Source organism: Aethalodelphis obliquidens, unplaced genomic scaffold (assembly GCF_003676395.1).
Source record: "Aethalodelphis obliquidens isolate GAN/ISIS:26980383/991018 unplaced genomic scaffold, ASM367639v1 scaffold31, whole genome shotgun sequence".
NCBI classification, from domain to species: Eukaryota; Metazoa; Chordata; class Mammalia; order Artiodactyla; family Delphinidae; genus Aethalodelphis; species Aethalodelphis obliquidens.
In genome coordinates, this window is record NW_020837975.1 from 7,894,797 (window position 1) to 7,922,711 (window position 27,915).

The window sequence follows — 27,915 nt, forward strand, 5'->3', positions numbered from 1 at the left end:
TAGTTCTCTGAGCATCTTTAAGACAGCTGTTTTAAAATTTTGGTAGTATATCTGCCACGAGGTCTTTTTCAGGGAAAGATTCTGTTGAATTATTTTTTCCTTTGAATGGGCCATACTTTCCTGTTTCTTTGTATGCCTTGTGATGTTTTTGTTGCACTCAGGCCATTTGAATCTAATAATGTGATATTAACTCTAGAAATCAGATTCTCCCCCTTCCCCATATTTTGTTGTATTTTGTTATTTATTTATTTAGTTTTTTGATTGCTATAGACGGTCTCTGTGCTGAGGGTTGGTCTGAAGTGTAAACTTAATGTCTTCTTGGGTCTTTTCTGAGCTTTTCCCTGGGCATATGTGGTCGCTTTCTAATTTTCCCCATATATGCAGTTGTTTTTGAATATCCTAGTATTTAATATCTGGCTCTCCAAAGAATAAGGAGTGAACAGCAAAGGGGGGTGGGAAGTGCACTGACCCTTTAAATCCCACTGGAAGTCACTTGAGCCAGAGATGGAGGGGCTGCCACAACAGGGGGAGGTGAAACAACAATGACTGCCCTCATATCTGTCTGCATCTCCGTGATCAGAAGCAGCAGTTGGCAGTCAGAGCACAGATGCCCAATATTTGGAGGTAGGAGTCCTTTTTGCCCACCCTAGCTCCCACAGGCTGTGTACAGCTGCTCCAGGAAAACTTGCATAGCTTCCTGCCACGTGGCTGGGGTGGGGTGGGGGATGGGTATCTGCTGCTGTGATAAGAGCTGAAAGTGACCAAAATTAACCTCAATTCACCATTAATGTCTTCTCCTGTAAGTTGCTAGCCTTCTGCAGACTCCAGAGTTTGGAAATAGTTACATCAGATTCTGTGAGTGCAGTTGTTGTGTAGGTGGGGAGACCTGTTCCTAGTGATTCCTACTTTCCATATTCCCAGAGTCCTCTGAGCTTTTTAGGGTTTTAACTTTCCCCTAGTGCCATCCCCTTCTCTTCTACTCTGTGTTAGCTTTTGAAAACTAGTAGACTTCACTCGCAGTGGAAACCAGCGGTATAGTAGCCACTGAAGGAGAAGAGGTCTAGAACTTCAAAGCCTCATTCTCAGAGGATTATCATTATTTGACCTGTCTAGTGGTGCCCTGAAAGACACCATGTGTAAAGCTGACTGTGTTTGACCTGGCTTCTTTCACTCAATGCATAAGGCCTTTTCCTGGTATGGGTTGGGGTGGAGGTGTTTGTTAAAAACAATGATAGGCAATTGCTTACCTTTGTGGCTGTGTTGAAACAGTGGATAGCATTTGGAACACATGATAGACAATCTAGAAATCGTAAAAGGAAAAGTGGGAAATGAGATGTCCATAGGGGCCTTAAAAAGCGCTGACATATTTCTGCGAATCTAGAAGGCCACATGCATGTGTCGTGTTGTGAGTATGCCCAGAGCTATATGCATGCTAAGGAAAAGGCCTGAGAAGATGCTAAGCTCTCACCTCTCTTTGACCTTGAGGCTCCTTGCAAGGAGGGAGTAAGGGCTAAGGCAGAACTGTCAGCTTCCGGGCTGATTGTTGAATGCATACCCCAACATGCACACAGAGCCCTTTGGCAAAGACTTGGAGTCTTATTGATTCCAGGCGATTAAGGAAATCTCTGTGCAATCATTAGCTGACAACTAAGCTAACTAAGAAGAGACTTCAGTGGCCACATACAACAAAGAATACAGACTTTACATAATTACTTTGGAAACGTCACTAAACAGACAAACTACAAAAAATAGCAATTATAGCGAGCTGCTGGGGAGGAAGAGAATCTGATTTGCAGGGTTACCATATTATATTATTTTAAATGTTCATTTTTCAACAAAAAATTGAGACATGAAAAGGAACACAAAAATGTGGCCTATGCACAGAAAAATGTAATCAATAAAAACCATTTCTAACGAAGTCTAGATGTGGAACCAACTAGAAAAATACTTTATTATTATTATTTTTTTGGCCGCCCCACATGGCGTGTGGGATGTTAGCTCCCCAACCAGGGATTGAACCCAGGCCTTCGGCAGTGAGAGCATGGAGTCCTAACCACTGGACCACAGGGGAATTTCCTAGAAAAATACTTTAAATCAACTGTTTTAAGTATGTTTAAAGAACTAAAGAAAATAATTTCTAAAAAGTTAAGTGAAGGGTGGGTGAAATGAATGAAGGGAATCAAAAGATACAAACATCCAGTTATAAAATAAACAAGTCATGGGGATATAATGTACAGCATGGTCACTATAATTGATGCTGTAGTGCATATTTGAAAATTGCTAAGAGCAGATCTTAGAAGTTCTAATCACAAGAAAAATTGTAACTATGGGAATCTTGCATGATACCATTACACCAACGGCACTAATTGTAACTATGTATGGTGACAGATGTTAACTAGACTTCTTGTGGTGATCGTTTTGCAATATATACAAATATTGAATCATGTTGTATACCTGAAACTAGTATAATGTTATATGTTGATTATGCCTCAATTAAAAAAAAGACATAAACTTAAAAAAATTGGAAATAAAGAACTAAGTGAAAATATGAGAGAAATATCTCACTAAATAGGGAATATCAACAAAGATACAAATTATAATAAAGAACCAAATAGAAACTCTGAAGTTAAAAAGTGCAATAATTGAAATGGAAAATTCACTAGAGGGGCTCAACAAAATATTTGAGCAGGCAAAAGAACCAGAAAATTTGGAGATAGTTCAACTGAGATTATCAGTATAAGGAACAGAAAGAGGAAAGAATGAAGAAAACTGAACAAAGCCTCAGAGATCCGTAGTACAGTTCAGGGAGACAAAGGAGGGTCAGCCTGTCCAACTGTTTCTCAAGTACCTTTAATTCAAAATATCAATATGCCAAAGTGGTATGTTTTGGAGTGGCATATTCTGCTGCCTTTCAGTTATATTAATTTGAGTCTGAAAAAAAAGTTGAATGAAAAAAGTGAGTTGCAAAAGTATCATTTTCAATCAGGTTCTAAACTGTAAGTAAAGAAAATGCTTCTAACTTAAGCAGAAAAAGGATTCATTGGGAGGATAATGGTAGTTCACAGAATCAGCAGGAGAGCTGAAGGACTGAGATCCAGGACCAAATTGTGTGGCTACAGCCGAGCCCCAGGCCCTTTGGTCAGCACTGCCATTGCTGCCAGGGGCTGTGGTCTGATTGCAGACCCTTGTGTGGTCACAGGCCTGTCCCAAGCTGGGAGGGCAGCCCGCTGGCCTTTTAGCTCTCATGGTGAAGGGACTCTTCCTCCTCCTGGGAAGGGGCCTCAGACACTGAGCAGCCAAAATAGTGACAGATGGCCACATAGCTATCATTTGTGTGAAACTTACAAACACCCAAAGCAATAGCCTAGGTTGTTTGTAGATAAGTACACAGTGAAAACAAAATCATTCACTGGAATGACATGCACTAACTCCAGGATAATAGGTACTTCTGAGGAGGGACGGTCAGGGAAAAGATGTGGAACTTCAGTTGTATCTGAAACATTTCCCTCCCTTCCTTCCTTCGCTGTTCAGCTTGCGGGATCTTAGTTCCCTGACCAGGGATGGAACCTGTGCCCCTTGCTGTGGAAGCAAGGAGTACTAACTACTGGACAGCCAGGGAATTCCCCTGAAACATTTTATTTCTTAAAAATGAAAAAACTGTCACCACCTGTTTATGCTTAGTGATGAGTACATGGGTATCATTACTTTCTACACTTATGTGTATCTTACAAACATTTCCTAATTAAAAAATCACTTCGGTAGATCAGCAGTATCTGTCAGGCCACTCAGGTCTCTACAGACGTCTCCTTATATAACTTGAAATGCAAATTGATCCAGCACCCACAAGAGGAGATGGAAAGCTTTGCTTGCTAGCACCCACCTATCTTGTGAGAATTTTCCAGCACTTGTACGGAGTCTTTGTCTCCATCAGCTGAAAGCTGGCAGGGCACTCAGCTGCAACTGCAAAACTGAGTAATGCTTGGCTTGATGCTGTTTATTGGGAAGGAGCGATTCATTTCATTATCAAAATCCTAAGCCCTTTAATATGCCTCCCAAGAATTTATCTGGTTTGGAAGATCAAGACAAAAACTGAAGGGAGAACAAGAATTTCAGAAAAGTTGGAACGATTTTATAAAACAAACAAAAAGAACCAAACCAAAATCTTTTTGTTCAGACTGTGGCCAGTAGGGGTGAATTAGTGGATCTGTTTCTACATATTTAAAAAAAAATTGAGATATAGTTGATTTATAACATTGTGTAAGTTTAAGGTGTACAGCATGTTGATTTGAAACATTTACATATTGCATTAGAATTACCACTAGCACTGGCCACCACCTCTATTGGCACATAATTATTTTTTGTGGTGAGGACATTTAAGATCTAGGCCCTTAGCAACCTTGAAGTTTATAATACAGTGTTGTTGACTGTAAACACTATGCTGTGCATTAGATTTCCAGAACTTACTTCTCTTCTGTTGCAAATCTGTATCCTTTAACAACATCTCCCCATTTCCCCCACCTCACAGCCCCTGGTAATTGCCACTCTGTTTTTATGTGTTTGTCTTTTTTAGATTCCGTGTGTGAGTTGTATCATAGGATATTTGTCTTCCTCTGTCTGATTTATCTCACTTAGTGTAATGCCCTCAAGGTCCATCCATGTCATAAATGGCAGGATATCTTTCTCTCTCATGGCTGAATAATATTCCATTGTGTATATACACCACATCTTCTTTATTCATTCATCAGTGGACACTTAGGTTGTTTCCATGTCTTGACTATTGTGAATAATGCTGCATCCATATATATGTTTTAATAACAGGAAATCAGTTTCTCCTTGTTCCTCTTCCCTCCAAGTAAATTTTTAGCAAATATTTAAAGACTATGGATTTGAACTCTAATTGGAAAAGGTACATGCACCCCAGTGTTCATAGCAGCACTGTTTACTATAGACAAGACATGGAAGCAACCTAAGTGTCCATAAGTGGGTGGATAAAGAAGATGTGGTATATATACACAATGGAATATTACTCAGCCATAAGAAAGCGTGAAATATTGCCATTTGCAGCAATATGGATGGACCTAGAAAATATCATACTAAGTGAAGTAAATCAGAGAAAGACAAATATGATATCACTTATATGTGGAATCTAAAAAACAATACAAATGAATCTATTTACAAAACAGAAATAGACGCACAGACATAGAAAACAAACTTATGGTTACCAAAGGGGAAAAGAGGGGGAGGGATAAATTAGGAGTATGGGATGGACAAACCACTATATATTAAATAGATAAGCAACAAGGATTTACTCTATAACATAAGGAATAATGTTCAATATCTTGTACTAACCTGTAATGGAAAATAAAAAGAAAATATAACTTGAATCACTTTGCTGTATACTTGAAACTAACACAATGTTGTAAATCAACTATACTTCAAAAAAAAAAAAAAAAGACACCTAGATCTTAAATGTCCTCACCACAAAATGACACCAGAGTGTTAGCCTGCCAGGGTACTGCCTGTCTTAGTTTGGTCCTGAGCATAGTTTCTACACTATAATGTGAGCTAAATAAATGTAAGCTATTATTACTCAACAGCAAAAAAACCCAAATAACCAGAATAAAAAATACGGAAAGGACTTGAATAGACATTTCTCCAGTGATGATATACAAAAGGCCAACGAGCATATGAAAAGATGCTCAACATCACTAAACATTAGGGAAATGCAAGTCAAAACCACAATGAGGGCTTCCCTGGTGGCACAATGGTTGAGAGTCCGCCTGCCGATGCAGGGGACGCGGGTTCGTGCCCCGGTCCGGGAAGATCCCACATGCCGCGGAGCGGCTAGACCCGTGAGCCATGGCCACTGAGCCTGCACGTCCGGAGCCTGTACACCACAATGGGAGAGGCCACAGCAGTGAGAGGCCCGCGTACCGCAAAAAAAAAAAAAAAAAAAACCACAATGAAATATCACCTCATAACCATAAGGATGGCTGCTAATCAAAAAAAACCAGAGAATAGCAAGTGTTGGTGAGGATGTAAGGCAGCGGTCCCCAACCTTTTTGGCACCAGGGACCGGTTTTGTGGAAGACAGTTTTTCCATGGATGGGGGAGGGGGGTGGTTTCGGGATGATTCAAGCACATTGCATTTACTGTGCACTTTATTTCTATTATTATTACATTATAATATATAATGAAATAATTATACAACTCACCATAATGCAGAATCAGTAGGAGCCCTGAACTTGTTTTCCTGCAACTGGATGGTCCCATCTGGGGGTGATGGGAGACAGTGACACCCGACGTGTGTTGCTTAGGTCCAGTCTACTCCGTGATCTCGTTTTGGTCACTGTTACTGCAGAAAACCCTGCTTCACAAAGACAGGATGTTGGAAATGGAAGCAGGCTTTTCAGTGCTTCTGTGGCAATCTCAGGATATTCCACCTTGACTTTAATCCAGAATGTATGGAGATTTGAAGTTGTCTCAAACACACCTTTAAGGCCACTGTCATTTGAGATCTCAAGCAGTTGATCGTCTTCTAGCATGGACAAAGTCGATTCACCTGGCTTATTCACAAATGGGTCACCGATCCATTCCTCCCCAGTTCGGGAGTCTTTTGTGGTTGGGAAGTAATGCTCAAATTCTTTTGAAAGCTGAGATAGGTGATCGTGCACCATCTGGGAGAAAAAAGGCCCTGGCTCAGTCTCTTTCAAAATCTCTGCTAATGTTTGAAACATGTCAAAAATCCCAATGTTCACTTGTCGCCCCCATAATTCCAGTTTGGCTTTGAATGCAGCCACTTTATCTGCCGACTTGAACACAGTTGTCGTTCTCCCCTGAAGTGACAGATTGAATTCACTGAGCAGGTTGAATATGTCACACAAGTAAGCAAGTTTTGCGACCCATTCTGTGTCACTGAAATGTGCTGCCAGTGGTGACTGTTTTTCTAAAAGAAATCTCTGGGTGGGACTTCCCTGGTGGTCCAGTGGGTAAGACTCCACTCTTCCAGTACAGGGGGTCTGTGTTCGATCCCTGGTTGGGGAACTAGATCCCACATGCATGCCGCAACTAAGAAGCCCGCATACCGCAACTAAGAAGCCCGCATGCCACAACTAAGACCCGGCACAGTCTAAATATATAAGATCTTTAAAAAAAATAAAAGAAATCTCTGGAGTGGCTCTCGTAACTCAGAAACTCTGGCCAGTGACCTCCCTTTAGAAAGCCATCTCACTTCTGTGTATAAGAGAAGACATGTGTGCTCTGCACCCATCTCCTCACAGAGCTGCGTGAACAGATGTGAGTTAAGGGCATGTACTTTAATGTGGTTGATGATTTTAATCACATCCTGTAAAACGTTGTTAAGTTCTGGTGACATTTTTCGGCTAGCCAGCATTTCTCTATGGATGACACAGTGCATAGACTCACATTCAGAAGCGACCTCTTTGACTGGAGTGGTGAAACCAGAAAGTCGTCCAGTCATGGCAGCCGCTCCGTCCGTGCATATACCGACACAAAATGACCAGTTCAGTTTTCCTGATATGTAATCATTCAAAGACTTGAATAAATCTGCAGCTGTGGTGTTGGTTGGCAACAAAAGTACACATAATGTATCCTCATGCACATCCTCCTGAAAAATATATCACACGGAAACAAGCATTGTTGCCTTGTTGTCAACATCGGTAGACTCGTCAACCTGAATCACGTACCACAGTGACCCATTAATCCTCTCTAACAATGGTGCCTCGATATCCTCTGCTATTTCATCAATTCTTCTAGTTACGGTGCTAGCCGAAAGGGGAACACGTGGCGCCTTTTGAACTGCAGCCTTTCCTAAAAGTTCATGACAAATGTCCTTAGCAGCAGGCAGGATCAACTCTTCACCAACAGTAAAGGGCTTCCTAGCTTTAGCAATGCGGTTAGCCACTTAGAATCATGCTCTTAGTGCAGACACATTTGATGAAGTGGTGGCCTTCAATAATTGCTTCTGTTCTTCGTGTTCACGTTTTTTTTCTTCTGAAAAACTCCAAAGGCTTGTCTTTTAATTCAGGGTGCTTAGTCTCCATGTGGCAAAGCAGTTTTGAAGGTTTCATGGCTTCGTTGGATAGCCGGTCACCACCTATTATACAAAGCGGGCTTGGAGAATGTGATTCACCTGTTGCAATGAACCCATAATTTAAGTAGGACTCTTGGTATTTTCTTTTAAATGAAGCTTTCTTTTTGTTGGCGGTCTTAGAGTCTTCTGCTGTCTCATCATTGGGTCTTTCCCCCTTTTCAAAGATGCTCTCCAGCGACATTTGTTTTTTACTCATTTTGGCTAGGGTTAGCTTGTGGGCTTACCAAAACTGTGACTGAGACAAGTGTGCAGTGCGGGAAAAAGGCACGGACAGAAGTGGTAAATAAAATAATGGGTGGGCCACACGCAGACTAAAATAAGTGTCGGGTTCTGACTTAAAGCTTGCCACCAGATGCAGCTTAATTGTCCCTTGCCACTCCCTGATAGGCTTTTGATATGAGTCTGCAAACAACTGATTTATTATGGTCTCTGTGCAGTCAAACCTCTCTGCTAATGATAGTCTGTATTTGCAGCCGCTCCCCAGCACTAGCATCACTGCCTCAGCTCCACCTCAGATCATCAGGCGTTAGATTCTCATAAGGAGCGCGAAACCTAGATCCCTCGCATGCGCAGTTCACAGTAGGGTTCACACTCTTATGAGAATCTAATGCCACTGCTGATCTGACAGGAGGCGGAGCTCAGGTAGTAACGCGAGCGATGGGGAGCGGCTGTAAATACAGATGAAGCTTCACTCGCTCGCCCGCCACTCACTTCCTACTCTGCGGTCTGGTTCCTAACAGGCCACGGACCAGTAGCGGTCCGTGGCCTGAGGGTTGGGGACCCCTGATGTAGAGAAATTGGAACCCATGTTCACTGTTGGTGGGAATGTAAAATTGTGCAGCCTCCATGGAAAACACTATGGTGGTTCTTCAAAAATTAGAATCATCCTATGATCCAGCAACCTCACTTCTGGGTCTATGTCCAAAGGAACTGAAAGAAGGATCTCAAAGAGATATTTGTACCCTTGTGTTCACAGCAGCATTACTCACAATAGCCAAAAGGTGGAAGCAATCCAAGTGTCCATCAGTGGTTGAATGGATAAACAAAATATGGTATATACATACAAAGGAATATTATTCAGCCTTAAAAAGGAAGGAAATTCTGACATAATGCTACAACATGGATGAACCTTGAGGACATTTTTCTAAGTGAAATAAACCAATCACAAAGAGACAAATACTGCATGATCCTACTTATATGAGGGAATCTACAGTAGTCAAATTTATAGAAATAGAAAGTAGAATGGTGGTTGCCAGGGGATGGGGAGGAGGGGAGAATGGGGAATTGGGTTGGTGGGTATAGAGTTGCAGTTTTGCACAATGAAGAAGTTCTGGAGATTGGTTGCACAACAGTGGAAAAATGCTTAACACTGTTGAACTATACATTTAAAAATGATTAAGATGATAAATTTTATGGGTTTTTTTAACCACAATTAAAATGTGAAAAGTTAAATAAATATTAGCTGTTTTACATGTGAGGAAACTGAAGTCTCAAGAGGGAAGAGGTGACTTGACCAAAATCACTTCCTTTCAACACAGAGCTGGACCTGATCCCATGCTCTTGCCACTTGGCCTCGGGGCTTCTCAGATTTCGAAGCCCTGACGAGGACCTTCTGGGGGAGCATCATTTTGGAGTCGGGATGGTGAAATCGCAGCACAGAGGTGTGTAGCACTGTCCACAGGAAATCTGGTCCCGGCCATCATACAGCCAACTTGGGTCGTCCCACAAAACTTGGTTCTTGAGGCCCAGATTCACAGCCTGAAGGTGGCACTTGGTTTATTTGCTGTCATGTTTGATAACAACTGAAGAGTGCATGCTTCACGTTAAAGTCTTATTACCATCTGCCCCTGTTAATAAGCCACAGCTGGGCTCAGAGGAAGCTTAGACACCCTTCCAGAAACTGTGCTGAGGAGAGAGGGGAGAGGGATTCAACAGCCCCCTCCAACAGAGCAGTGCTGTCTGCAGCGAGGCCAGTCAGCAGCAAGGGGGTGGGTCTCCCCTCAATATTGGGAACTGATGCCCCTCTAAGAGGGGTAGTTCTTTGTTCCCCCTTTTATGTTGTTTTTAAAAAATTTTTATTTTATATTGGAATGTAGTTGATTAACAGTGTTGTATTAGTTTCAGGTGTACAGCAAAGTGATTCAGTTATACATGTACATGTGTCTATTCTTTTCCAAATTCTTTTCCCATTTAGGTTATTACAGAATATTGAGCAGAGTTCCTTGTGCTATACAGTAGGTCCTTATTAGTTATGTATTTTAAATATAGCAGTGTGTACATCTCAATCCCAAACTCCCAGTCTATCCTTCTCCCCGACCCTTCCCCCCGGTAACCGTAAGTTCATTCTCTAAGTCTGTGACTCTGTTTCTGCTTTGTAAATAAGTTCATTCATATCACCTTTTTATATTCTGCATATAAGTGGTATCATATGATATTTGTCTTTTTCTGTCTGACTTACTTCACTTAGTATGATAATCTCCAGGTCCACCCATGTTGCTGCAAATGGCATTATTTCATTCTTTTTAATGGCTGAGTAGTATTCCATTGTATATGTGTACCACATCTTCTTTATCCATTTCTCTGTCAATGGACATTTAGGTTGCTTCTATGTCTTGACTATTGTACACAGCATTGCAATGAACATTGGAGTGCATGTATCCTTTCGAACCATGTTTTTCTCTGGATATATGCTCAGGAGTGGGATTGCTGGATCATATGGTAGCTCTATTTTTAGTTTCTTAAGGAACCTCCATACTGTTCTCCATAGTGGCTGTACCAATTTACATTCATAAGGGCAGGGGGTAGTTCTAATTAAGCATCAAACTTGTTTCTTTGAAACTCAATACTTTCTAGTAGCTATGCAGTAAACGAGGTTAGGCATGGTGTATCCGTCCAGTTGCTTTGTTAACTAAAGGGAACTTCCGGGGATTTTGTAGCTGCAGTCTAGTGGGTGAATCACTGAAAAACAGCCCCCCCCCCCCGACTCCCCAGACTTCTGCCTGGAGCTCCTTTAAAGAGGGACGTACTACTCCAAGGAGGAAGTTAAGATTCTGCCACCAGGAGAAACTTACCCAGACTGGGCCCAGGGCAGGGTCTGCATCAGGGCAGGAACCTACATCAGATGCTGTTGCAGAAGGGCCATGTGCATGTAGTGGGTCTGGACGTTGGCTGTGGGGTGGGCCCTGTCTGGGACACTGTACGAGCAGGACACTGAGGAGGCAGAATTAGGTTTCCTGCTCTGTTCTCCAGGTTTTGTAGGTCTGAATAGCAGGCGACAGATGCTCTGCAGTGGTCCAACCATCTCCTTGCTTCCTTTCCTACTTGTCTGTGAGCTGCTTGAGCACAAGGGCCCTGTCCTTCTCTCAGGATCCCCTGCATATAGAACAGTGGTACCCAGATGGGCCATAAACGTTTGGGGGCTTGCTGGTTGCTGACTAGGAGGGTGGTCCTAGAAGTACTTCTAAGGAAAACATTCCACTTCAGATTTTTTTTTTAAATTTTTTTTTTTTTTTGGCTGTGTTGGGTCGTCGTTGCTGTGTGCGGACTTTCTCTAGTTGCGGCGAGCAGGGGCTACTCTTCGTTGTGGTGCATGGGGTTCTCATTATAGTGGCTTCTCTTGTTTAGGAGCACAGGCTCTAGGCATGCGGGCTTCAATAGTAGCAGCACATGGGCTCAGTAGCTGCGGCATGCAGGCCCTAGAGTGCACGGGCTTCAGTAGTTGTGGCATGTGGGTTCAGTAGTTGTGGCATGCGGGCTCTAGGGTATGCGGGCTTCAGTAGTTGTGGTGCACGGGCTCAGTAGTTATGGCGCATGGGCTTAGTTGCTTCACGGCACATGGGATCTTCCCGGACCAGGAATGAAACCCGTGTCCCCTGCATTGGCAGGAGGATTCTTAACCACTGTGCCACCAGGGAAGTCCCACATTTCTTTTATTGTGTTAGAATACTCGTAAAATTTGCCATCTTACCCATTTTAACATGTAAAGTTTAATGGTCTTAAATACATTCACATTGTTGTGCAGCCATCACTACCATCCATCCCCATAAATCTTTTCATCTTGCAAATCTGAAACTTTATGCCCATTAACCAACATCTGCCCATTCTCTGCTCGTCCCAACCCCTGGTAACCACCATACAATTTGTATCCTTATGATTTTGACTACTCTAGATATGTCACATAAGTGGAATCAAACAGCATTTGTCTTTTTGTGACTGGCTTAGTTCATTTAGCATAATGTCCTCAAGGTTCAACCACGTAGTCGAATGTGTCAGAATTTCTTTCCTTTTTAAGGCTGAATAATATTCTATTATATGGGGAATTCTCTGGTGGTCCAGTGGTTAGGACTCTGCACTTGCACTGCTGGGGGCCCGGGTTCAATCCCTGGTTGGGGAACTAAGATCCCGCCAGCTGCGAAGCACAGTCAAAAAAAAAAAAATTCCTTTATATGCATATACTGCGTTTTGCCTATCCATTCATTTAGTGATGAACACTTGGGTTACTTCCATGTTTTAGCTTTTGTGAGTAATGCCGCTGTGAACATGGGTGTAAAAATATCTCTTAAAAACCTGCTTTCAGTTCTTTTGGGTATATACGCAGTAGTGGGATTGCTAGATCATATGGTAATCCTACTTTTAATTTTTTGAGCAACTGCCACACGGTTTTCCACAGTGGCTGTAGCTTTTACATTCCCACCAGTAGTGCACAACGTTTCCAATTTCTCCATGTCCTTTCCGGCACTTGTTCTCTGTTTATTTGATAGTAGCCATCACAGTGGATGTAAGGTGATATCTCATTGTAGTTTTGATTTACATTTAATTCTGATTAGCGATGTTGAGCATATTTTCATGTGTTTCTTGGCCATTTGTGTATCATCTATGTAGAAATGTTTATTCAAGTCCTTTGTTCTTTTTTTTTTTTTTTTTTTTTTCCGGTACTCGGGCCTCTCATTGTTGTGGCCTCTCTCATTGCAGAGCACAGGCTCCAGACACACAGGCCCAGCGGCCATGGCTCACGGGCCCAGCCGCTCCGCGGCATGTGGGATCTTCCCGGACCGGGGCACGAACCCGTGTCTCCTGCATCGGCAGGTGGACTCTCAACCACTGCGCCACCAGGGAAGCCCCCTTTGCCCATTTTTGAATCAGTTATTTTCTTGTTGTTGAGTTTAGGAGTTCTCCATATATTCTGTATATTAATTCCTTATCAGATACATGATTTACAAATACATTCTCCCATTCTGTGGGTTGCCTTTTTACTCTGTGGATAGTGTCTTTTTCTCAATTTTTCTTGAAATTTTATTTCAAGAAATAAATAAAATTATTTATTTCTTTTATTGAAATAAATACTTTTTATTGAAAATATAATTGACAGTTTTATTGAAATGTAATCAACATATAGTTTTATTGAAATATAATCGACATACAGCACTATGTAAGTTTAAAGTGTACAGCACTGACTGTCACATCTTGTGAAATGATTACCATAATAAGGTTAATGTCTATCATCCATACAGATTTAAAGAAAAGGAAAAAGTGGTTTTTCCTTGTGATGATCTACTCTTTTAAAAATTTCCACACATACTATAAAGCAGTGTTAACTGTAGTCATCAAGTTGTACATTACATCCCCAGTACTGATTTATCTTATAACTGGGAGTTTGTACCTTTTGACCACTTTCATCCAATTCCCCCACACCCAACCTCTGGTAACCACAAATCTGATCTTTTCTCTATGGGTTTTTTTTTTTTTTTTTTTTAAAGATTCCGCATATAAGTGAGATTATACAGTATTTGTCTTTCTCTGACTGACTTATTTCACTTAGCATAATGCCCTCAAGGTCCATCCATGTTGTTGCAGATCTCAAGATTTGCTTCCTTTTTTTTTTTTTTGCAGTACGCGGGCCTCTCACTGTTGCGGCCTCTCCCGTTGCGGAGCACAGGCTCCGGACGCGCAGGCTCAGCGGCCGTGGCTCACGGGCCCAGCCACTCCGCGGCATGTGGGATCTTCCCGGACCGGGGCACGAACCTGTATCCCCTGCATCGGCAGGCGGACTCCCAACCACTGCGCCACCAGGGAAGCCCAAGATTTCCTTCCTTTTTATGGCTGAATAATATTCCACTGTGTATATACCACTACTTCTTTATCCATTCATCTGTTGATGGACACTTAGGTTGTATACATGTCTTGGCTATTGTAAATAATGCTGCAGTGAACATGGGGGTGCAGATATCTCTGGGACATAGTATTTCATTTCCTTTGGATATATTCCCAGAAATAGTATAGCTGAATCATATAGTATTTCTATTTTTAATTTTTTGGGCAACCTCCATATTTTTTTCCATAATAGCTGTACCAATTTACCATGCCACCGGCAGTGCACAAGGGTTCCCTTTTCTCCACATCCTTGCCAGCATTTGTTGTCTTTGTCTTTTTTTTTTTTTTGCGGTATGCGGGCCTCTCACTGTTGTGGCCTCTCCCGCCGCGGAGCACAGGCTCCGGACGCGCAGGCCCAGCGGCCATGGCTCACGGGCCCAGCCGCTCCGCGGCATGTGGGATCCTCCCAAACCGGGGCACGAACCCACATCCCCTGCATTGGCAGGCGGACTCCCAACCACTGCGCCACCAGGGAAGCCCTGTCTTTGTCTTTTTGATGATAGCCATTCTACCAGGTATAAAGTGATATCTTGTTGTTTTGATTTGCATTTCCCTGATGGTTAGTGATGTTGAGTACCATTTCCTATACCTGTTGGCAATTTTTATATCTTCTTTGGAAAAATGTTAATTCATGTCCTTTGTCCATTTTTTAATTGGATTGTAATGACCCTTGAACAACACGGGTTTGAACTATAAATGTCCACTTATGCGTGGGTTTTTGTCAATGGTAAATACAGTGCTGCATAATCTGTGGTTGGTTGAATCCTTGAATGTGGAACTGAGGAGAAGGAGGGACAACTATAAAGTTAAACTCGGATTTTTGACGGCTCGGAGAGTTGAGGCCCCTAATGCCCATGTTGCTCAAGGGTCAACTGTATTTGTTTTATTTTGGTTTTGCTATTGAGTTGTGTGAGTTATTTGTATATTTCAGATTTAGTCCCTTATCAGATATATGAATTACAGATATTTTTTTCCGATTCTGTAGTGTCATTTTATTTTGTTGATCATTTCTTTTGTTGTGCAGAAGCTTTTCAGTTTGTAGTTTCACTTGTTTGTTTTGATGTATTTCATTTGTTTTAGGTGTCACATCCAAACAATCATTGCCAAGACCTATGTCAAGGAGCTTTTTTCCTATTTTCTTCTAAGAGTTTTATGGTTTTCAGTCTTACAATTTAAGTCTTTTTTTTTAAGTTTTAAATTCCTTTTCTTTTTTTTAATTGAAGTACAGTTGATTTACAATATCCTGTTAATTTCTGCTGTACAGCAAAGTGATTCAGTTACACATATATATATACATTCTTTTTATTTTTTAAAATTGATTTTTAAAAATATTTAATTTATTTAATTAATTTTTTTGGCTGTATCAAGTCTTAGTTGAGGCATGCGGGATCTCTGTTGAGACATTTGAGATCTTTTTCATTGTGGTGCGTGGGCTCTTCATTGCACTGCTCGGGCTTCTTTCTAGTTTTAGCATGTGGGTTTTCTCTCTAGTTGTGATGTGTGGGCTTAGTTGCCCCAGCATGTGGGATCTTAGTTCCCCAACCAGGGATCGAACCCGTGTCCCCTGCATTGGAAGGTGAATTCTCTACCACTGGACCACAGGGGAAGTCCCTACATTCTTTTTAATATTCTTTTCCATTATGATTTATCACAGGATATTAAATATAGTCCCCTGTGCTATACAGTAGGACCTTGTTGTTTATCCATTCTATGTATAATAGTTTGCATCTGCTAACCCCAAACTCCCACTCCATCCCTCCCTTACCCCCTTTCCCCTTGGCAAGTACAGGTCTGTTCTCTATGTCTGTGAGTCTGTTTCTGTTTCCTAGGTAAGTTCATTTGTGTCATATTTTAGATTCCACAAATGAGTGATATTATATGGTATTTGTCTTTCTCTTTCTGACTTACTTCACTTAGTATGATAATCTCTAGTTACATTCATGTTGCTGCAAATGGCATTATTTCATTCTTCTTTTATGGCTGAGTAGTATTCCATTGTTCATAGGTACCTCATCTTCTTTATCCATTCCTCTGTCAATGGACATTTAGGTTATTTCCATGTCTTGGCTATCGTGAATAGTGCTGCTGTGAACATAGGGGTGTATGTATCTTTTTGAATTAGAGTTTTGTCCAGATATATGCCCAGGAGTGGGATTTCTGGATCATATGGCAACTCTATTTGTATTTTTTTTTGAGGAACCTCCATCCTGTTCTCCATAATGGCTGCACCAACTTACATTCCCACCAACAGTGCAGGAGGGTTCCCTTTTCTCCACACCCTTTCCAGCATTTGTCATTTGGTCTTAAAATTTTAAGTCTCTAATCCATTTTGAGTTAATTTTTGTGAGTGGTATGAGATAGGGGTCTACTTTTATTCTTTTACGTGTGAATGTTCAATTTTCCCACCATCATTGTATTGAAGAGACTGTCTTCTCCACTGAGTATTTTTGGCTCCCTTAATAAATACTAGTTGACTGTGTATGAATGGGTTTATTTTCTAATAAATAGGCTCTCAATTCTATTCCATTGATATATGTGGCTGTTTTTATGCCAGCACCAAACTGTTTTGATGACTATAGCTTTATAATATAGCTTGAAATCAGGAATGATGCCTCCTGCTTTGTTTTTCTTGGTCAGGATGGTTTTGGCTCTTTGGGGTCTTTTGTGGTTCCATATAAAATTTAGAATTATTATTTCTACTTCTGTTAAAGAATGCCATTGGAATATTGATAGAGATTGCACTGAATAGTTGGCTTGGGTAGTATGGATGTTTTTTTTTTTGTTTGTTTTGTTTTTCTGTACGCGGGCCTCTCACTGTTGTGGCCTCTCCCGTTGCGGAGCACAGGCTCCGGACGCGCAGGCTCAGCGGCCACGGCTCACGGGCCCAGCCGCTCTGCGGCATGTGGGATCTTCCCGGACCGGGGCATGAACCCGTGTCCCCTGCATCGGCAGGCGGACTCTCAACCCCTGCGCCACCAGGGAAGCCCAGTATGGATGTTTTAACAGTATTAATTCTTCCAATCCAGAGGCATGGCATGCCTTTCCATTTATTTGTGTCTTCTTTAGTTTCTTTTATCAACGTCTTATAGTTTTCAGCATAGAGGTTTTTCATTTCCTTGCTTAAATTTATTCCCAAGTATTTATTGTTTTTGATGCTATTGTAAATGGGATTATTTTCTTGATTTCTTTTGCAGATAATTCGTTGTTAGGGTACTGAAACACCACTGATTTTTATTTATTTATTTTTGGCTGTGTTGGGTCTTTGTTGCTGTGAGTGGGCTTTCTCTAGTTGCAGTGAGCAGGGGCTACTCTTCGCTGTGGTGTGCAGGCTTCGCACTGTGGTGGCTTCTCTTATTGTGGAACATGGGCTCTAGGAGTGCGGGCTTCAGTAGTTGTGGCACGTGGGTTCAGTAGTTGTGGCTCGCAGGCTCTAGAGCACAGTCTCAGTAGTTGTGGCTCGCAGGCTCTAGAGCACAGTCTCAGTAGTTGTAGCACATAGGCTTAGCTGCTTTGAGGCATGTGGGATCTTCCCGGACCAGCTCGAATCCCTGTCCCCTGCACTGGCAGGTGGATTCTTAACCCCTGCACCACCAGCGAAGTCCCCACGACTGATTTCTTAATGTTAATCTTGTGTCGTGCAACTTTACTGACATTATTTCTTAGTTCTAACAGTTTTCTGGTGGAGTCTTCAGTGTTTTCTGCATATAAAATCATGTCGTCTACAAATAGAGACAATTTTATTTCTTCCTTTTCTTTTTTAAATAAATTGGGCATATTTTTTAAAGCTTTTTAAAATTTTTTAATTATATTTAATTTATTTTTGGCTGTGTTGGGTCTTCGCTGCTGTACATGGGCTTTCTCTAGTTGTGGTGAGCGGGGGCTACTCTTCATTGTGATGCACAGGCTTCTTATTGCGGTGGTTTCTCTTGTTGCGCAGCTCACGGGCTCTAGAGTGCAGGTTCAGTAGTTGTGGCACACAGGCTTAGTTGCTCTGAGGCATGTGGGATCTTCCCGGAGCAGGGCTTGAACCCATGTCCCCTGCGTTGGCAGGCAGCTCCTTAACCACTGTGCAACCAGGGAAGCCCCCCCCACCCCCTTTTTTTTTGGTCAGCACCTACTTTATTTTGAACAGACACAGGAGTCAGACGATCCTCCCAACAATCAGACCATTAGGGCTTGTAAGTAAAACAGGCAAAAATGGGAAACTAATAACCAGGACCAGCGTCTACCATTTTCCATGTGTTCACAAGTCTTTTTTTTTGTTTTTGAGTTGGCCTTGAGTATGAATTTAGAGAAAGCTAGCAGAATATCAAATACTAACGTGAAGAGACCCTATATGCACACACTGGACCTGTCATGCCCAGCTCCCCTCACCCGCTACCTTTGACTGAACAAGACAGGAAGGAATTATTAAACTATTAGGTAGGATGAAGTTATCCAGTAGGAGGCACACCTCCAGCTCAGGTTTGAGACACCAGATCTCAGAGTAAAGGAACTTACGTTAGGTGGTGTGTAAAAGGTAATAGAAGACTAAGGCTTGGAAAGAGGATAAACAAGGAGGCTTTAAAAAATCTCTTCTCCTGGATGACCTGTTTAAGACAGAAACAATACCCCTTCCAATTGGACCCATTTCTGACTGAAAGTCATGCCAAGGTTGAACCTTAAGGAAAACTAAGTTTAAACCTCTTACAGAATAGCTCACCCCCACCTAGGGGTGGGGACAAGAAAACAATTTTTAATGAATATTACAGAGGCATAACTTCAAACTCAAAAATGGCCTGAGACATCCCAGTGATATGCTGTAGAGAATCATGAGTCAAAGGGTTAGTCACATGTATACTGTGGGCCACATGACTCACGAACATGCCAAGTAGGCCGTGTTGCTTGGAAGTTTATCTAGTTTCTGGTCTGGTCCTGCCTTTAGTAATCCTGCAGTGGCACTAGGGCACACAGTAAGGCCTTTGGCACCATTTCCCTATAACCTAGCCCACACCCCTCTGCTCATCCTCAGGTGATTGGTCTGTGCCAGTACCCTTGGAAGGTGAGGGTTTGGTGGGCCTCCTGCCAGTGTCTTGGTCGTGTGTGTTGCTGCTGGTGTGTTTCAAATACTACTGAAAATATGGGTTCTGAGCATTTTCCTGGTAATGGGTCCAACAGGAAACTGCCCCGTGGTCACCTCTCCACTGGACCCGGGGTTATTTTTCCTCATTTTTTCTTTCTTTTCTCCTCAGACTTGTGGTAGGGGTTCCACAACACGAAAAGCAGAAGTATGAGAGGGATGAGAAAGTAGGGGGTGTAGACAGATATAAGGAATAGTCGCTCGTGGAAAGTCTTAGGACCTTGTCCTCTGAAACAACTGGCTTTGGAGAAATCCTCGAGTAGAAATGTGGAGAGGATTAGAATCAGAGTTGTCATGGTGTGAACCGAGTAGATGATTGCAGGGGTGTGGATCCACCTGCAGCCGTCTTTGAAGAAGGCATATGTTGCAGTGGGAAAGAAGAGCAGCTGAAACACAAGCTCCCAAAACAGGAAGGACTTAAACCACACCGACGGGTTCTGTAGCAGGGCGTCTTTGAACTCCTCAGTCTACCACTGCTGCAGGTTTCTCAGTTCCACAGGGATCTCAGAGATCAGGCGGCAGCACCCCCTGCAGGTCCACGAGCAGGGTGAAGGGGATGTAGGAGAGGAATTAGAGACCCAGCAGCCACTCCAGGCCACGCCAGGCACCCAGAGGCCGCATCATCCATCAGTTGGGCAGAGCGGGAGCAGAGACTCTTTTTTTTTTTTATAGTTTCCAACTTCTTTCTTTCTTTCTTTCTTTCTTTCTCTCTTTCTCTCTTTCTCTCTTCCTCTCTTCCTCTCTTCCTCTCTTCCTCCCTTCCTCCCTTCCTCCCTTCCTCCCTTCCTTCCTATTCATTCATTCTGCTGTGCTGGGCCTTAGTTGCAGCATGCGGGATCTTTATTGCCGCACACAGGATCTTTAGTTGCATATGCAGGATCTTTTAGTTGCGGCATGTGGGATCTTTTAGTTGTGGCATGCAAACTCTTAGTTGCGGCATGTGGGATCTAGTTCCCTGACCAGGGATCGAACCCAGGCCCTCGGCATTGAGAGTGTGGAGTTTTAGCCACTGGGCCACCAGGGAAGTCCCCCTTTTTGATTCTGATGCCTTTTACTTATTTTTCTTGCCTAATTGCTCTGGATGGGACTTTCAATATTGTGTTGAGTAGGAGTGCTGAGGGTGGGCACCATTGTCTTGTTTGACAATGAGTTTGGGAATATTCCCACTTCTTTGATTTTTTAGAAGAGTTTGAGAAGAATTGATGTTAATTTTTCTTTAAATGTTTGATAGAATTCACCAGTGAAGCCATCTGGTCCTGGGCCTTTCTTCATTGGGAGATTTTTGCTCACTGATTCAATCTCCTTGCTAGTAATTGATCTGCTCCAATTTCTTACTGATTCAGTCTTGGTAGCTTGTATGTTTCTAGAAATTTATCCATTTATTCTAGGTTGTCCAATCTGCTGGCATATAATAGTTCATTGTGGTCTCTTATTTCTATAGAATTGGTAGTAATCTCCCCACTTTAATTTCTGATTTTTCTAACTTGAGTCTTCTCTCTTTTTTAGTCTATCTAGCTAAAGTTTTGCAAATTTCTTGATATTTTCAAAGAACTAACTTATCAAAACATTGATTTTCTATATTACTTTTCTATTCTCCATTTCATCCATATCTACTCATATCTTTATTATTTCCTTTCTTCTGCTACTTTTGCGTTTAGTTTGGTTTTTTTTCTAGTTACTTAAATTATAAAGTTAGGTTGTTGATTTGAGATCTTTCTTGGTTTTTACTGTAAGTGTTTATAGCTAAAAAATTTCCCCTTAGGGAATTCCCTTGTGGTCCAGTGGTTAGGACTCAGCGCTTTCACTGCTGAGGGCCTGGTTCAATCCCTGGTCGGGGAACTAAGATACCACAAGCTGTGTGGCATGACCAAAAAAAAAAATAATTCCCCTTAGTACCACTTTTGCTGTGTCTCATAAGTTTTGGTATGCTGTGTTTTATTTTCATTTATCTTTAGGTATTTCTAATATCGCTTGTGATTTATTTTTTGACTCCTGTTTTTTTAAAGTGTATTAATTTCCACAATTTTGTGTACTTTCCAGTTTTCTTTGTACTTGATTTCTAACTTCATCTTCACTCATCCCCCACCCTCTCCCCTCTGGCAAGCACCTTTTTATTTCTGTATCTATGATTCTGTTTCTGTTGTATTATATTTGTTCATCTGTTTTGTTTTCTAGATTCCACATGTAAATGAAACCGTACAATATTTGCCTTTCTCTGTCTGACTTATTTCACTTGGCATAATATCTCTAGGCCCATCCATATTGTTGTAGATGGCAAGATTTCAGTCTTTTTTATGGCTGATAAAATATTCCATACACACAGACCCCACATCTTCTTTATCCAGTTATCCATTGATAGACACTTAGGTTGCTCCATATCTTGGCAGTTGTAAATAATGTTGCAATGAACATAGGGGTGCACATGTGTCTTTTTGAATTATTGTTTTTATTTTCTTTGGAAAAATACCCAGAAGTGTAATTGCTGGATTGTATGTTAGTTCTACTTTTAATTTTTTGAGGAACCTCCATACTGTTTTCCATAGTGGCTGCACTAATTTACATTCCCGCCAACAGTGCACAAGGGTTCCCTTGTCTCCACATCCTCCAGTTTGATTGTGATTGTTTTGCATGTAGCTGTCCAGTTTCCCAACAGTATTTATTGAAGAAGCTCTCTTTTCCCCATTGTATATTCTTGATTCCTTTGTCATAGATTAATTGCCCTTGTAAGTGTGGGTTCATCTGGGCTCTCTATTCTGTTCCACTGATCTACGTTTTTGTGCCATTACCATACTGTTTTGATTACTGTAGTAGCTCTTTGTAGTATAGTTTAAAATCAGGGAGCATAATACCTCCAGCTCTGTTATTCTTTCTCAAGATTGTTTTGGCCACTCAGGATCTTTTGTGTTTCCATACAAATTTTAGAATTATTTATTATAGTTCTATGAAAATGCCATTGATATTTTGATAGGGATTGCATTGAATTTGTAGATTGCCTTAAGGAGTATCGTCACTTTAACAATATTAATCCTTCCAGTCCATGAGCACAATATATCTTTTCCTTTAAAAATTTTTTTAAACTTTTTTTTTTTTTTGCGGTGCGCGGGCCTCTCCCGTTGCGGAGCACAGGCTCCGGACGCGTAGGATCAGCGACCATGGCTCACGGGCCCAGCCGCTCCACGGCATGTGGGATCCTCCCGGATCAGGGCACGAACCTGTGTCCCCTGCATCGGCAGGCAGACTCTCAACCACTGCGCCACCAGGGAAGCCCTTTTAAACTTTTTATTTTATATTGGAGTATAGTTGATTAACAGTGTTGTGGTAGTTTCAGGTGTACAGCAAAGTGTTTCAGTTATACATGTATCTATTCTTTTTCAAATTCTTTTCCCATTTAAGTTGTTACATAATATTGAGCAGAGTTGCCTGTGTAATACAGTAGGTACTTGTTGGTTATCCATTTTAAATAAAGCAATAAATGTCAATCCCAAACTCCCTAACTCTCCCTTTCCCCCACTCTTCCCCCCAGTAACCATAAGTTCCTTCTCTAAGTTTGTGAGTCTGTTTCTGTTTTGTATCATTTCTTTTTAGATTCTGCATATAAGTGATATCATGTGGTATTTGTCTTTCTCTGTCTGACTTACTTCACTCAGTATGACAGTCTCTAGGTCCATCATGTTGCTGCAAATGGCATTATTTCATTCTTTTAATGGCTGAGTAACATTCTATTGTATATATGTACCACATCTTCTTTATCCGTTCCTCTGTCAATGGACATTTAGGTTGCTTCCATTTCTTGGCTATTGTAAACAGTGCTGCAGTGAACATTGGGGTGCATATATCCTTTTGTACCATGTTTTTCTCCAGATATATGCCTAGGAGTGGGATTTCAGGATCATATTGTAGCTCTGTTTTTAGTTTTTTAAGGAACCTCCATACTGTTCTCCATAGTGGCTGTACCAATTTACATTTCCACCAACAGTGTAGGAGGGCTCCCTTCTCTCCACACCCTCTCCAGCATTTATGGTTTATGTATTTTTTGATGATAGCCTTTTAAAAAAATTATATATGTATTTATTTATATATGTATTTTTGTCTGCGTTGGGTCTTTGTTGCTGCATGCGGGCTTTTCTCTAGTTGTGGCGAGTGGGGGCTACTCTTCGTTGTGGTGCGCAGGCTTCTCATTGCGGTGGCTTCTCTTGTTGCAGAGCACGGGCTCTAGGTGTGTGGGCTTCAGTAGTTGCAGCACGCAGGCTCAGTAGTTGTTGCTCATGGGCTCTAGAGTGCAGGCTCAGTAGTTGTGGTGCATGGGCCTAGTTTCTCCATGGCATGTGGGATCTTCCCTTACCAGGGCTCTTACCTGTGTCCCCTGCATTGGCAGGCAGATTCTTAACCACTGTACCACCAGGGAAGTCCTGATGATAGCCATTTTGACTGGTGTGAGGTGATATCTCATTGTAGTTTTGATTTGCATTTCTCTAATAATTAGTGATATTAAACATCTTTTCACGTGTCTCTTGGCCATCTGTATGTCTTCTTTGAAGAAATGTCTATATAGGTCTTCTGTCCATTTTTTGATTGGGTTGTTTGTTTTGATGATATTAAGCCACATGTGCTGTTTGTAAATTTTGGAGACTAATCCCTTGTTGGTCACATCATTTGCAAATATTTTCTCCCATTCTCTTGGTTGTCTTTTCATTTTGTTTGTGGTTTCCTTTGCTGTGCAAAAACTTTTAAGTTTAACTTGGTCCTATTTGTTTATTTTTGTTTTTATTTCCATTACTGTGGGAGACAGATCAAAAAAGATATTGCTGCAATTTATGTCAGAGAGTGTTCTGCCTATGGTTTTCTCTAAGAGTTTTATAGTATCCAGTCTCACATTTAGTTTTTTAATCCACTTTGAGCTTATTTTTGTGTATGGTGTTAAAGAATGTTCTAATTTCATTTTTTTTTTACATGTAGCTGTCCAGTTTTCCCAGCACCATCTATTGAAGAGACTGTCTTTCCACCATTGTACAGTCTTGACTCCTTTGTTGTAGATTAATTGATCATAGGTGCATGGGTTTATTTCTGGGCTTTCTATCCTGTTCTGTTGATCTATATTTCTGTTTTTGTGTCAGCACCATACTGTTTTGATGACTATAGCTTTGTAGTATAGTCTGAAGCTAGGGAGCCTGATTCCTCCAGCTGTGTTTTTCGTTCTCAAGATTGCTTTGGCTATTCAGGGTCTTTTGTGTCTCCATACAAATTTTAAGATGTTTTTGTCCTAATTCTGTGAAAAATGCCATTGGTAATTTGATAGGGTTTGCATTGAATCTGTAGATTGCCATGGGGTAGTATAGTCATTTTCACAATATTGATTCTTCCAATCCAAGATCATGGTATATCTTTCCATCTGTTTGTGTTGTCTTCAATTTCTTTCATCAGCATCTTATACTTTTCAGAGTATAGGTCTTTTGTCTCCTTAGGAAGGTTTATTCCTTGGTATTTTATTATTTTTAATGCTATGGTAAATGGGATTCTTTCTTGAATTTCTCTTTCTGATCTTTCGTTGTTAGTGTATAGAAATGCAACAGATTTCTGCATATTAATTTTGTAACCTGCAACTTTACCAAATTCATTGATGAGCTCTAGTAGTTTTCTGGTAGTGTCTTCAGGATTTCCTATGTGTAGTATCATGTCATCTGCAAACAGTCAGTTTAACTTCTTCTTTTCCAATTTGAATTCCTTTTATTTCTTTTTCTTCTCTGGTTGCCATAGCTAGGACTTCCAAAACTATGTTGAATAAAAGTGGCGAGAGCGGACATCCTTGTCTTTTTCCTGATCTTAGGAGAAATGCTTTCAGCTTTTCACCATTGAGTATGATGTTAGCTGTCGGTTTGTCGTATATGGCCTTTATGATGTTGAGGTAGGTTCCCTCTCCACTTTCTGGAGAGTTTTTATCATAAATGAGTATTGAATTTTGTCAAAAGCTTTTTCTGCATCTATTGAGATGATCATATGGTTTTTATTCTTCAATTTGTTGATGTGGTGTATCACACTGATTGATTTGTGGATATTGGAAAATCCTTGCATCCCTGGGATAAATCCCATTTGATCATGGTGTATGATCCTTTAAATGAATTGTTGAATTTGGCTTGCTAATATATATGTATTTTTATAAATTTATTTAATTTATTTATTTATTTATTTTGGCTGCGTTGGGTCTTCGTTGCTGCGCGTGGGCTTTCTCTAGTTGTGGTGAGCGGGAGCTACTGTTCATTGCAGTGTGCGGGCTTCTCATTGCAGTGGCTTCTCTTGTTGCAGAGCACAGGCTCTAGGCACATGGGCTTCAGTAGCTGTGGCACGTGGGCTCAGTAGTTGTGGCACACGGGCCCTAGAACACAGGCTTAGTAGTTGTGGCACATGGGCTTAGTTGCTCCACAGCATGTGGGATCTTCCTGGACCAGGGCTTGAACTCGTGTCCCCTGCATTGGCAGGCAGATTCTTAACCACTGAACCACCAGGGAAACCCCATCTTTGTCTTTTTGAAAGTATGATTATAATGTGTCTTGGTTTGGGTCTCTTTGAATTAATCTTACTTGAAATTTGTTGAGCTTCTTGGATGTTTACATTTGTGTGTTTCACTAAACTTAGGAACTTTTCAGCCATTATGTCTTCTAATATTTTCTCTGCCCCTTTCTCTCCTTCTTCTGGAGTCTCATGATGTCCACTTGATGGTGTCCCACAGGTCTGTTAGGCTCTGTTCACTTTTTTTAATCTTTTTCCTTTTTGTTCTTCAGTCTCAATAATTTCACTGTCATATCCTAATGTTCATTAGTTTTTTCTTTTGCCTGCTCATATCTGCCTTTGAATATGCCTAGTGAATTTTTCATTGCAGTTATTGTGCTTTTCAGCTCCAGAATAGTTTTGGTTTCTCTTTAGGTTTTTTAAATCTCTGATAGTTCCATTTTGTTTACACATTGTTTACTTGACTTTCTTCATATCTACCTTTAGTTCTTTGAGTATCTTTAAGACAGTTGTTTAAAAATTTTGGTAGTACATCTGTCATGAGGTCTTTTTCAGGGAAAGATTCTATTGAATTATTTTTTCCTTTGAGTGGGCCATACTTTCCTGTTTCTTTGTATGTCTTGTGATTTTTTTGTTGAACACTGGCATGTGAATCTAATAATGTGGTATCAACTCTGGAAATCAGATTCTCCCTCATCCCAAGGGTTTTCTGAGTTTTTTTAATTTGTTATTTTTGTTTTTTGTTGTAGGCTGTCTCTGTGCTGAATATTGGTCTGAGGTGTAAAGTTAACATCTTCTCAGGTTTTTTCTGAGGCTTTCCCTGAACATATATTGTCACTTTCTAATTTTCCCCATATAGGCAGTTGTTTTTGAATGTCCTAGTCTTTAATGTTTGGTTCCTGAAAGAGGAAAATGCAAAAAGTGAAGGCGGGGGGGAGGGCAAAAGGCCACTGGTCCTTTAAATTCCCCTGGAAGTCACTTGAGCCAGAGATGGAGGGGCTTAACATGATGGGGGAGCGGGGGAGATGAGACAGTGGCTTCCTGCCTCTTTGCACTTCAGTAATCAAGCAGCAATCCTACTGAGAGGACAGATGCTTAATATTCAGGGGACAGAATCCTTTCTGCCCACCCTAGCTCCCACAAGCTGTGCCAGAAAACCTGCAGAGCTGCCTGCCATGTGGCTGGTGGTGGTAGATGGGTAGCTGCTATTGTACTAGCCGAAATTGACTAAAATTGCCTACAATATACCATCCATGCCTGGAAGTTGCAAGGTTTCAACAGACTCCAGAATTCCAAAATAGTTAGATCAGACAGATTCTGCCAGTGTAGTTGTTGTCTAGGTGGGAGAGAGATTCCTGGTGCTTCCTATTCTTCCATCTCCCCAGAATCCTCCTCCACTTCACATATGATCTGTTGGGCTGATGAACTCTGAGTTAATAGTGGAAATAGATTTAAGATCAGTGTGGCCTGAAGACCACAGATCCATTTTGCAGTTATATCCCCTGCCCCAAGTCAAGTTGTTGCTGGTTCCCAATACATCAAGGACCAAAATCAGGTTGCCGGCATTGCTAGAAAAACCATGTGGTTCTGGCCTCCACATCTCAAGGCAAGTAACAGGAATGAAGGGCCACTGAAATAGAGATGTGAGGCTGCCTTATGAGAAAGGGAGGAAGCAAATTTATTGAGCATCTACTAAGTACTAGTTTGGGCATAGTGTACTAAATGCTGAGATGGTGATGAGTAAAGGAATGCATGAGTTCCTTGATCCCTCAGTGGGGGGTCATATGAGTTTATTGTTTTGGCTGGTGTCACCTTTAGGAAGACTTTGGTATCTGTAAAGGGCAAGGGTATGTGTGTGGGTTCACGTTTTTACACTGAAAAGATCAGAAGTTCTGTGTGGAAATGTGGTTGTAAGCAGACATCAAATCAGTTAGAGTAACTAGAATTAGCCATTGCCTCCCCCAATACTAGTCATTAGCTACTTATTCTGCCCACCTTATCTCCTCAGTCAGAAGCTTTTAAGGAGATA

The 27,915-nt window shown here is 41.3% G+C and overlaps 1 non-coding gene and 1 pseudogene across 1 annotated transcript; one reads left to right on the forward strand and one right to left on the reverse strand.

Annotated features, from left to right (window-relative positions):
* Nucleotides 1-12,433: 12,433 nt before the first annotated feature.
* TRNAA-UGC (transfer RNA alanine (anticodon UGC)) lies at nucleotides 12,434-12,506 on the forward strand. The gene has a single exon. It is a non-coding gene; the product is annotated as a tRNA-Ala (tRNA).
* Nucleotides 12,507-19,329: 6,823 nt separating this feature from the next.
* On the reverse strand, nucleotides 19,330-20,082 carry LOC113630857 (sigma intracellular receptor 2 pseudogene; annotated as a pseudogene).
* Nucleotides 20,083-27,915: the final 7,833 nt, after the last annotated feature.